We start from the raw sequence: 11381 nt of genomic DNA on the forward strand, positions 1-11381 counted from the left end.
CACTGCTCTGCCTTCTGCCGGACTGGGCCGCGCTGCTTTCCGCAGAGATCCATGCTCAGGGTGTGGGAGCCGCGGGCTTCGGCTGCCGGAGGAGGCAGCGCAGCTGTGTTCCCGTGAAACTGATTTCCACAGTGGGCAGCAGGCAGGACCCGGCCGTCCACCTCGGGGACCACGTGGGACTCCCCAGTGCGCGTCCCCCGGGCGGCAATGCCAGTCCAGGTGTGCCGGTCACCACAGGAGGAAAGAACTCAGAAGGTGAAGCCGGCTTAACATTTAATTTACCCTAATATCCGAACCACCACATGTTACCAAGCACCCGGGATTAGTGCAAAGTGCTCGGAATCCTGGGGTCTCCACTTCGGGCGAGTTGTCCCCGCCCCCACCCCGCCTCTGCCTCCAGCAAGGACGAGGCCACCGTGAGAGGATCCGGACCCAGCAGGCCGCGACCCCGCCCCTCTGCTCCCGCCAGCCGGGCCTGGCCTCCGCCTCCCACAGCTGATTCTCCCTCGCCCATATTTCCGTCCATCTCCGTCTCCCACCCTCTCCGCCCCCTGCCCTCCCTCCCCTCTCCTCCCCTTCCTCCCGCTCTCCCTCCGTCTCGCTCTCTCCTCTCCCGGCTCTCCTTCCTGCAGTCTCTCAGCCTCTATCCTCCTCTCCCCTCTCTCTGCTCCCAGACCCGGCCGTCTCTTCCTGTCCGGGTTAGAAAGCCTTCCCTCTGACCACGACCCTTTGAGTGACCCAGCCCAGCCAAACCTCCCTGGAGGGAGGCAGAGCCCCAGCCCTCAGCCTGCCCTGCTCAGCTTTCCCTCGAAGGAAGCTGTGTTTCCCCAGGGCTGGACACCCGGAGGAGCCCTTCCCTCTCCTTGCTCAGGGCCTCTTGGGCAGGGAGTCTCCAGGGGCTCTTCTTTCTGAAGGCCCTCAGCACTCAGCGCCTCCCCTGGTGGCCACACCCTGGCCCCCCAGCGCAGCTGCCCCTGCTGTCCTGCCCACCCTGACTCCCCTGCATGCTCAGCTCAGCTGCCCTGCCGGGACCACCTCCACGGCCAGGCCCCCTCACTCCTGCCCAGAGCCTCCCCAGACATACTGCCCTCCTCACCCTGGCCACAAAGCAGCCGCTGGCCTGGGCTCCCGTTGTCCTCTGCAACGTCCTTGTCCCCTACACTGACTCCTGCTGTTCCTCACACACCACCTGTTCCCGCCTGCAGACCAGGATCCACTGCCAGGGGCTCCCTCCCTCCCCCCTCTTTCCTCACAGCCTCTCTCAAGGGCACCCATGTGCCAGTCCCTCTGAGTCCAGCGACGGAACTATCCTGGGAGAAGTTTCTCACTGCAGTGTGTGTTTGTCACATGAGTGAACCAAACGGGCGCGGTGCTAGTCCTCAGGCAGACTCCTTCACTCTCACCCCACTTTGATCAGGAGCTGTCCTGGAAGGATTAGGCCTCCAGAATTCCTGGGACGGTCCCCCCTCAGGAGCTGCCCAGCTGCTGGAGAGCAGAGTCTGGCTCCTCTTCAGGACTGGGCTCCCTCGGGCTCAGGCTCTGCCTCTGCCCACAGCCACCTTTCTGTGAACTGTCCCCCACCCTGCCCTCGGGGGCCCCACCCCCAGAACAGGCAGGCAGGGGCCTTTCCTGCTGCAGAGGACCCCAGGGCTGCACCCACTGCCCAGGGAGAAAATGGGGGGCAGCTGACTCTCAGCACTGCCGCTGTGTAACTGCGGTGACCTTTTCAGGGAGCCATGATTCATGGCCTCCTGTTGCAGTGGAGTCTCTTTCCTGGGCACCTGTCAGGGACCACGCAGGTTTTTCTCTCACCCTTAAGAGCTCCAGGCAGAGGCTGGCTGTGACCTTAGAACCCCTGGCTGTGCGGTGCCCACTGCCTTCTGGATGAGAGCCCAGGGGATCCGTGTGCCCCCCAAAGGCCAAGGACATGCCCTATGCAGTTGGGAGGTCGTAGCCAGTGGCGATGCCAACAGTGCTAGCAGGGGCTGTAGTCCAGGTCAGGAGAGGGTCCAGGAGCAGAGGGACTGGTGGGTGGGGCCCAGCTGGCTCCTTTTCTAACCGCTGTTCTCAGCAGCTATGGGTCTGGCCCACTCTGGGGGACCCAGCAGCCACCTCCAAGCACAGCCAGGCGAAGGGCTCCTCTCCAACATGGACAGCTGAGGGAGCAGAGGTACTCGGCCTGTGTGGTTTCCTCTGGTAGTGGTGGGAGGGGGAGGAAAGGAGAACAGACCCTCAAGGAGGATTCAGGATGGGCTGGGGTTGTTCATTGCAATAAAGCAGCACAGTGTAAGTCAGACCCATTGCAGGGAGAGAGATTTTCACAAATGCGACTGGCACCAGAAAGGCAGAAGGGAGGGGACATTGGATAAAAAGGACTGAGATGTCTGTCCTTTAAGGCAACTGGAGACATTACATACTGCAAAGATTTACTCATTAAAGTTTTTGAAATGACAGTGTAAAAACTGGAGAGGGGCTGGGAATGTGCCTCAGTGGCACAGTGCCCTTGGGCATGATCTCCAGTACCAAGGACAGGAAGTGTGGCTGGAAACCTCAGCACAAACTGGGCAGCCCCACAAAGGGGTCAGAACTCCACCCCTGCTGCCACAGGTGCCAGCTCTCACGGGTGTCCAGCGCTTGTGGGGAGGGCAGGGTCTGAGGCACTGTGGCGTCCACACGGGGTCCGGCCCTGGCCCTGCCCAGCTCCAGATGCCACCCTTGTCTCTGGGCGTGACCCTGCGGGGTCCCTGCGGCACCCCCAAAGCTCCCCTCTGTGCACCCTCCTCTCTGCACTCTGCTCCCTATAAGGCAGGGAAACCAGGGCAGACTTGAGGGACAGAGGGAATCACCGAGCAGGAGGAGAGGAGAGGACGGGGAGACCTGGCCTGGACACGGGGCCCACCAGGCCCAGGAGGGGCTCAGCAGGCGTCTGGGTTTCTGGGTACTCCTGAGCACTGTTTCTCTCGCTCCATGAGCATTGTTAGCCGGACTGATAACACTGCAATCTCGTTTTCTGCCTCTGTGTGTGTGCGTGTGTGTGTGTGTGTGTGTGTGTGTGTGTGTGTGTGTGTGTTCCATGCCCGTTTAGTGGACAGCAGAATTGAGCAATGAGAAACAAAGCTAAAAATAAATATACAGGGATCTCATTAGCAGAACAGAATGAAAGTAAACTGAGCCTGAATAATTCTTGACTAAGCAGAACCAGTGCCTAACCTGGAAGCCTAAGTGAGGGAAAGGGGCTCATTTCTCCCAAGTGCTTCTGTTAGAGGAAAGCGAAACTGAACCGGCTCATCATACCCTCCTGTAAATTTAGAACTCAGTCTGCTTTTGGAGACAGGAATGTGGTTTCCAGGGTCCACCAATCTCAGCTTCTCCGTCCTGCTTTCACTTTTGCCCCATAAATACCAGCCCTGGACAACTTTCCTGTGCAGCTGGTTTCCATCATTCATACCTTGCTTTGCACTCACAGCCCTCTGCAATTCCTGGGTGCTGATATACACCACAGGCTGATCGCTTCAGTAACAAAGCCAGGACTAGGCCAGGCGACCCTGCACAGCTGCTGCGGACTCAGGATGAATGAGGTAAGTGCCTCTCGGTCCCTGTGGGAATCCGCAGCAGGTCCGGGGGGCTGCAGGACGCCGTCCCTGGCTGCCTGGAGGACCAAGTGCCAGCTTTGGCTTTTCACAAATGGCATGAAAATTCTCCTTTCACACCAGTGTGCCTTGCTGTAGGAGGTACAGGTGCTTTGCAGAGCTCGGGCCTGTTGAGGTCCACAGGGCTTGCTGACCTGCAGGGTGAGGGGTGCGGCCGGCTACTCTGCAGAGCCCCAGCCCTGTCCAGCCTGAGGCCCAGCATGCGCTCCTTCCTCTCCTCTCTGATCCTCACTGCCCTTCCCCTTTGCCCCCAGCACAGAGGCGAACTGACCAAGCTTCCCCTGGTCCCTGTCAGCTCTGTTACCGCTTTATCCAGCAGGCTCTTCCCCCCAAGACAAAGTCCTGAAACAACGGTCTGAGTGCACTGTCCGGCTCTGCCTCTCAGGCTCACACTGCAGCCTCCTCCTCCAAACCCGCTCTGCCCCTCCCAACCCACCCTGTCCCTGTCCTCCGAGGGCTTCTACCACACCTGCCTGACCTCTGTCTGTCTCTGTTTGCCTCTCTGTCTCTCTCCCTTCCTCCCTCCCTCCCTCCCCAGATCTCCCCCACCTCCCTCAGATGTCCCCCTCACCCTTCCCTCAGGGACCCTACCTCAGGGGAGGGAGGCCCTGGAGCATACTTGGGCCTTTCCTGCTGGCAGAGAAACCACCAGGCAGCACCCAGGCCTGGTGAGGAGCTGAGGAGAGGGGCAGGCAGGAGGCTGGGAGGGGCCTCAGAAGAGTCCCAGAAGCAAAGCCAGGCACAGAGCACCGAGAGCAGCACTGTGGAGTCCCATGGGGAGGCCCTCGTGTCCAGCCTGCCCGGGCCTGACCTTGGAAAGACAAAGCCTCCTGCGGGGCCCCACCTGGAGACCTTCCAGTGATCCTGGAGAGCAGGACAGCAGGAGCGCATTTCCAGGCAGGGCCCAGGGATGCAGGGCTAGGGAGAATTAGTAAATTGTATTTATCGCCCTCATAGTGGAGCCCAAATGGCAGTGGCAGCCTTTCCTTGACCTCTACAGGGCCCTAGGCTCCCCTCACACTGTGTACCTGCCCTGCTGGGCCCTGGGCATCCCAGGCACAAGAGGCTCTGCCTTCCCTGCATCCCATGTTACTATGGTAGTGGTTCCTGTGGAAACCAAGGCACTGACTTCTCTCAGCTGCAGGGACAGGGCAGTGCCTCCCAGACAGAATGCCACTGCCCCAGCAGATGATGGGGATTCTGCAGGATCCAGGGTGAGGCTGGGTCCACATCAGAGCCGGCAAACTGCTGCACTCTGAGGACCAGGCATCAGAGTCCCCCGGAGCTCTGCCTGCCCCATCCAGGCCCACAGGGCAGATGGCTCCTCTCAGCTCCCTGTGCCCTGGGGCTGCTGCACACCTCCGCCGGCCCATGCCTTCCTGCACAGAGCAGTCTCCCCTCTCCTGTGACCCCACCCTCAGCTCCTGAGTGCCCACAACACCTGCCAAGTGTTTGCTGAACAGCTCAGCCTGCTCCTCGCCCAGGGGACTGAGCGGGAGGGTGTGTCAGACTGCTCCTCCCCGCTCTGAGCTGTCAGGGCCAGGGTGGTGCTCTCCCCAGGAGGCCAGGAGGGTGGGCCTGGGGAGGCCACAGGGGTGGCCCAGTGTGGGGCTCAGCTCCAGCTGGCTGAGGGATGGTAGAGCTGGGCAGCTCAAGGCTCTGTTTCTCACCTTTCAGGCCCTTGTAGTGCAAATTCTCGCAATTTTGGTAGGAGGCTTAGCAGCTTTAGTAGCTCCTTTCTGTCAATGGGAACTTTTTGCTTCAACAGACAGAGCTGATGCTGTGAGTACAGAAATCCTGTGGGAGGGGCGGGCAAGATGTCCGCAGCAGTGTCCATGCACTCCAGGCCACAGTCCTCCTGTAATCTTGCTGTCTCCCACCTGGCTGTTTTTCTAGGACCCCCAACATGACCGTCCTAGATAGCAGAGGCCTCCTGGCCACAGGCGAGGCGCCAACAGACCTCACAAGGCCCATAAGCCAAGCTACGAATTCTAGGAGCGGCTTTCACAGGAGCTCCAGGGAGTCCTCCCACCCAGGCTCCAAAGAGCTCTCCCCTGCTGGCGGACCCGGCCTCAGCTCAACCTGGGCAGCCCTGCTGCTCCTGTGCAGGAGAGAAGATGGGGACAGAGCTAGACTCACAGCGAGGTCCCCTGGCCCTGTGCTGTGTGTGGTTTCCACTCTTGGCATTATGTGCTTCCCTGCCCTTCAGCCCTGGAGACACAAAAAAATTTATTCAAATTTATGACGTGTGCGCCCTTGGTCTCACAAAGGATGTCTTGAAGAAATATGCCGAGAAATATCTGGGGCTGCTGGGTCCAGGAGGAGCAGGTCTGGAAGAGTGAGGCGGGACAGGTGGTATAGTCCCCCCCACCCCCACCCCTGGGCCAGGCCAGGCCAGGGTTCTCAGATCCTGGAGTTTCTGGGGTCAGCACGCGCGTGGCAAAGGAAGTCAGGGCAGCCAGGTGGCAAGGTCTGGGACTCGAACTCAGCCTCGGCCCAAATGCAGTGGACCACGGAGTGGGAGGCGAGGGTTGCGGCTCAAGCCTGGGTTCACAGACAGCTGGCCTGGCACATGGGGTGTTCCGGGGGGAGGGTCCCCACCTCTGCATCAGGCCTGGAGGCTGCTTTGCTAAGAACCTGAACTCAGAGCTGATGTGCAAATTCTGGTCACACCGCCTGAATGCCACCCACATCTGCACACACAGAAGTCTGTCACCTTCCTGCAATCCCAAGGAGTGGCCTGAATGAATTTAGGTGATGCCCCCACTTTCCCAGCTCGGCACACCTTGACTTTGGCCTTGCCTGTGAGAGAAACCGCTAAGCAAGTGCAGCCTCCTGACAAGGAGCCCTGGGAGAAAGCAGTTTGCCAGGAAGCCATGAAAGCTGCGCTGGGAACTTGAAAATTATTAAAAGACCTGAAGCATTCAGACCACAATTTCATGGACACCCACGTGTTTCAGGCTGATAATTCTGCAGTGACTTCAACAGAAATGCGAAATGAACACAGAACTGTGAAGAAGAATTGCTTAAACGTAACAGAAATTCCATTCCAGTTTTCTTTAAGATAACTGAGGATGGTATGAAGAGAAGAGTGGTTTTGCCTGTTTGGGCACACACAGAAAGAAGTCAAATGTGTGGAATACAGTGTCTGGTAAAATAGGGCATGCCAACCAATACCAGCCCATAAAGCAGCCTTTTTTGTTAAAAGACACAATCAGATGGTCCCAAGGTATACGTCATTTACATTTAACAACTACTGATAAGACCTTGTCAGAAGAGAAAGCGAAAGAAAAAGACTTGAAGATTTGCAAAATTGTTTACACAGCAAGACCAGATTCATTTAAATGTATTTCCTGCTCACTCTGTTTTATCGCTGGAAAGTTTAAGATTTTTTTTTTTCCATTTTCCAATTCACGCAAAAAAAAAAGAGAGAGAGAGAAAAAAAAAAACATTATAGAAGCTAGTCTAAGTCCTAAGTATGATTCCCTGATGCCTCTTTGGAAGGGCAAAGTTTTATCTCCCTGAGCATAAGCAAGACTGGGTCCTCTAAAGAGCTTAGGACCCTGTACCACAGTGACACAGGCCTACCGATGTTTATAGCAGCACAATTTGTAATAGCGAAATCCTGGAAGCAGCCTGCATACCCATCAAAGGATGACAGGGTAAAGAAAGCATGGTATCCATACACAATGGAATATTACTCAATAATAAAGAAGGGTATGTTTGAGACACTTGTAGGGAGCTGCATACATTTAGGGAATATAATGTTAAGTGAAATAAAGAAGCCACACAAACTTAAATACCAGGTAGTATTTCTCATCTGAGTGAGGCAAAGTGCAAACAAAGAGAATAATAGAGGACGGACAGAAGGAGATGGGGTGGGGGGTGGACCTCTTGCAAATGGGAGGGGTTCCGAAGGAACAAGGGCGAAGGGCAAGGGAGATGGGGGTGGGAAATAAGTTGAAAAACGGAGACAAATGGTCCCCTTTTGGTGATCCCACCTCTCCTCCATCAGACTGTGACCCTTGAAGTACCCGCGTTTAATGGCTCCCGATAACAATCGAGCTTCCTTCACAAGATGGCGGGAGGCATCGCCCAGCTCTGGGAGCATGGTCACTTCCAAGCCAAACTGAGCCAAACCGCTTGATAATTTCCATAAACAGAGCAAATGCCAGCCCTCCACCACCATTAAGGAAGGAGATAAAATTCTGCACACACACACCTTCTGCTCATCAAAACAACAACAACAGAACTCTGCTTTAGAAGTGAAGACTATTTTAACTTAGAATCCTTAAGACGTATCAATGGAGGCTATAAAAAAATTGCTCCAAGTACATCAACATTCTTTTGGGGGCAAAATAAATAAGTTATGATAGAGTAGAAAATTTAAAGTAATTTTCTGAAGCCCAGGAGATATTTATTTTAAAATCTTAAATCCAAACTATCCATTTTCTGAGATGTTTCAACTCATTGAAAAATAGTTGTGAAATTTGAAAAACAAGCAATTTAGCAAATCAATATTTCCCATTTTTGTCAATGATTAAAATATCTAGGCCTATTTTAAAAAACTTTTTAGGCTTATTTTTGATTAAGTAGTAAAACATTTTCGTTATTTTCTTCAAGATGCTTACCTACTAAAAGTCTACGATGAACCCCATAGGTTACCAAATTTGAGGTCCTGCTAGCCTTTTCTCTCTTCCTACCAAAGCCCAGTACATTGTACCAGGGATGGCACCTCACTGAGGAGAGTTCTTTCATAGATTGTAGATTACTTACACTTATTCTGCTCAGTGAAAGAACAGATATATTGTGATTTCTTCTCTGGAATTCTGATGACAGAACCTGACAGTCTGGATGAAGGAGGGGGAAGACTGAAGGACATGAGAGAGAATCTCAGAGCTGGAAGCCATGTGAAAGGATATGTTTGGAACAAGCAGATCTACAAATGCTCTTCATTTTTGTTCAGATTTTTTTAAGGGAAACAGTTTTACGTTTTTATTAATTAAGATAAGTGTGACTGACTGAACCATAGTGCCTGATTCATTATCTCTAAAGTACCTGTTCTCATTGTTATGAAATGCAAGAAATAAAATAAGTAAAGACTATTCATTTTTAGTAATAAGTGAAAAGAAGACAAATGTTAACCAGAACATCTGTAGAGAACTGCACAAAAAAGATTACACAGCAATACAATGTCCAGCTTCTTGGGCTCATGAGTGAAGTGGAAACTTGTAGGATTATGTAGCTACTCCTGGATCGAAAAATAGGTATTAATAGATGGACACTGAGCTTTGGAAGATAAAAGAAAGTGAATTTGGCCAACTGTAGGACCTTGATTTTGGAAGTCAGAGTTGATTTGATAAGGAAAGTATGGGCCGCTGCACTCAAAACATTCCTGTAGCTATCACACTCTTTGTTTAGTCTGCTAGTATTTTCAGATTCTCTGCGATCTAGTGAGTGTACCCACTATCTCTAGGGTACAAAATAATCTCTACCTTAGTTTGAGATATATGTGCCATTGTATATATTATGTTAGTAGCCTTCTATTAAAAATGAGAAATTTGAGCGGGGATTTAGTTCAGTGGTTCTGCTGCCTGCCTTGCAAGTGCAAGGACCTGAGTTTGATCCCCGGTACAAAAAAACAAAACAAAGCAAAACAAAAACAAGCAAACAACAACAACAACAACAACAACAACAAAAACCAAGAGAAATTAATTGCGATACAAGTGAAACTAATAATATCCCCAAATTTAAGAGGGTCAAATTAGGAGTGAAAAGCAAATGAATCACATGACTAAAAGAATCACATGACTACAGACACAATAAATGAGATCCAGGCAACTTTCAGAAGAGTGAAGTTTTCTCTCTGTATTTCATTGCTGCCCTAGAAGGATATAGGTAGGCACAAGATCAGTTTTCAGAGTATAACCCGGAGTTGAAAGAAAAGTTACCCAAAGTATGTATACTGTCCCTTACAACAGGAAGTGTCTATAAATATTTGAATTTAGGTCTTTGTACTGCGGCAGGGAGAAAACGATGAAGATATGGGATGATGGGACAAGACCCTAACAATAAGTATTGTCAAATTCAACCAACAGTGAAAAAGTGATCTTCTCTATTGACTTCTTTGAGGTCAATGCAAGCTATGAAGAAGGACTTGAAATGTCTTTTCATCACCTAACATCTCAGATGACTTTTTTGCTCCACAATTTCTTCATGGCATTTTTCACTTCTACGTTCCTCAGTGTGTAAATCATAGGGTTGAGCAGAGGTGTCCCAACTGTGTAAAACACAGCTATCATCTTATCCATGGGGAAGGTGGTGGCAGGGCGTGTGTAGATGACTATGCAAGGTACAAAGAACAAGACAACCACGGTGATGTGGGAGATGCAGGTGGAGAGGGCTTTTCTCCTCCCTTCAGCACTGTGGTTTCTGAGAGAATGCAGGATGACAGCATAGTTGAACATACAAAGGTCACTGTACAGATGGCTCCACTATTGGACACCAGCAGCAGGTTGACCACATAGGTGTCTGCACAGGCGAGTTCCAGCAGGAGCTCCAGGTCACAGAAATAGTGATCGATCATGTTGGGACCACAGTAAGGCAGGCTCAAGGCCAGGAAAATCTGAGCTAAGGAATGCACACAGGACCCCACCCAGGCCACAGCCACCAACACTGCACAGACCCTGCGGCTCATGATGGTTGTGTAGTGCAGGGGCTTGCAGATGGCCACGTAGCGGTCCACGGCCATGAGGATCAGGATGAAGAGAAATAGTGATCGATCATGTTGGGACCACAGTAAGGCAGGCTCAAGGCCAGGAAAATCTGAGCTAAGGAATGCACACAGGACCCCACCCAGGCCACAGCCACCAACACTGCACAGACCCTGCAGCTCATGATGGTTGTGTAGTGCAGGGGCTTGCAGATGGCCACGTAGCGGTCCACGGCCATGAGGATCAGGATGAAGATCTCCAGGCAGCCAAAGAAATGGAATGTAAAGACTTGGATTATGCACTCACCGAAAGTAATAGTGGCCTGCTTTACAAGGGTGTCCACAATGGTTCTAGGGGCGATGGATGTGGAGAAGCAGGTGTCAGATAAGGATAAGTGGAAAAGGAAGACGTACATCGGACTCCCAAGTGCCCGACTGGTCTTGATGGTGGTGATAATCAGCACATTTCCCATCAGTGTCCCCAGATAGAAAGGCAAAAAACGACAAAAACTACTTCCTTCCTAACAGGGTCTTGTGTCAACCCAAGTAGAATGAACTCGGTCACATTGTTGTTCAGCTGCATGGCTTCATGAATGAGGAGAAGGTGTAGATGTCAAGAGGCTCATGTGCCAAAAAAAAAAAAAATTTATGATGTCCTATGAGAAATTATGGATTATTCCAAGAAAATTAAATAATTTTATCAGAGGTATTTTGTCTATATCTTTTCATATAGTTACTCCAAGTCTTAGTCTTCAAGTTTTTTGACCACTTTGTGTTATTATGAGTCTCAAATATGCGTATGAAGGCAATTCTTCTCTATAACATTTTTCAAATACAAACCCTGCTTAACTTTGGGACAATTCTAATTAATTTTGGCAATTCTAGGAATTTAAAGTTAAGAAGTGTGGATCTATCCTAATATTAACTATATTTCATATTCATAAGCATTAAGGCCCATGAATACATATACCATCAATACTAAAAAAATACACACACACACACACACACACACACACACA

The 11381-nt window shown here is 51.6% G+C and overlaps 1 long non-coding RNA gene and 1 pseudogene across 2 annotated transcripts; one reads left to right on the plus strand and one right to left on the minus strand.

Annotated features, from left to right (window-relative positions):
* Nucleotides 1-197: 197 nt before the first annotated feature.
* On the plus strand, nucleotides 198-7064 carry LOC104855865. Of its 2 annotated transcripts, XR_004515960.1 has the most exons (4): nucleotides 198-255; nucleotides 3467-3578; nucleotides 5328-5432; nucleotides 5547-7064. It is a non-coding gene; the product is annotated as an uncharacterized LOC104855865 (long non-coding RNA). The 2 variants fall into 2 exon arrangements; XR_004515959.1 differs by lacking the exon at nucleotides 198-255 and having other exon boundaries at nucleotides 3121-3578.
* A 2663-nt stretch (nucleotides 7065-9727) lies between these two features.
* On the minus strand, nucleotides 9728-11004 carry LOC104855843 (annotated as a pseudogene).
* Nucleotides 11005-11381: the final 377 nt, after the last annotated feature.

This window comes from Fukomys damarensis, unplaced genomic scaffold, assembly GCF_012274545.1.
Source record: "Fukomys damarensis isolate Sample0158 unplaced genomic scaffold, DMR_v1.0_HiC HiC_scaffold_62, whole genome shotgun sequence".
NCBI classification, from domain to species: Eukaryota; Metazoa; Chordata; class Mammalia; order Rodentia; family Bathyergidae; genus Fukomys; species Fukomys damarensis.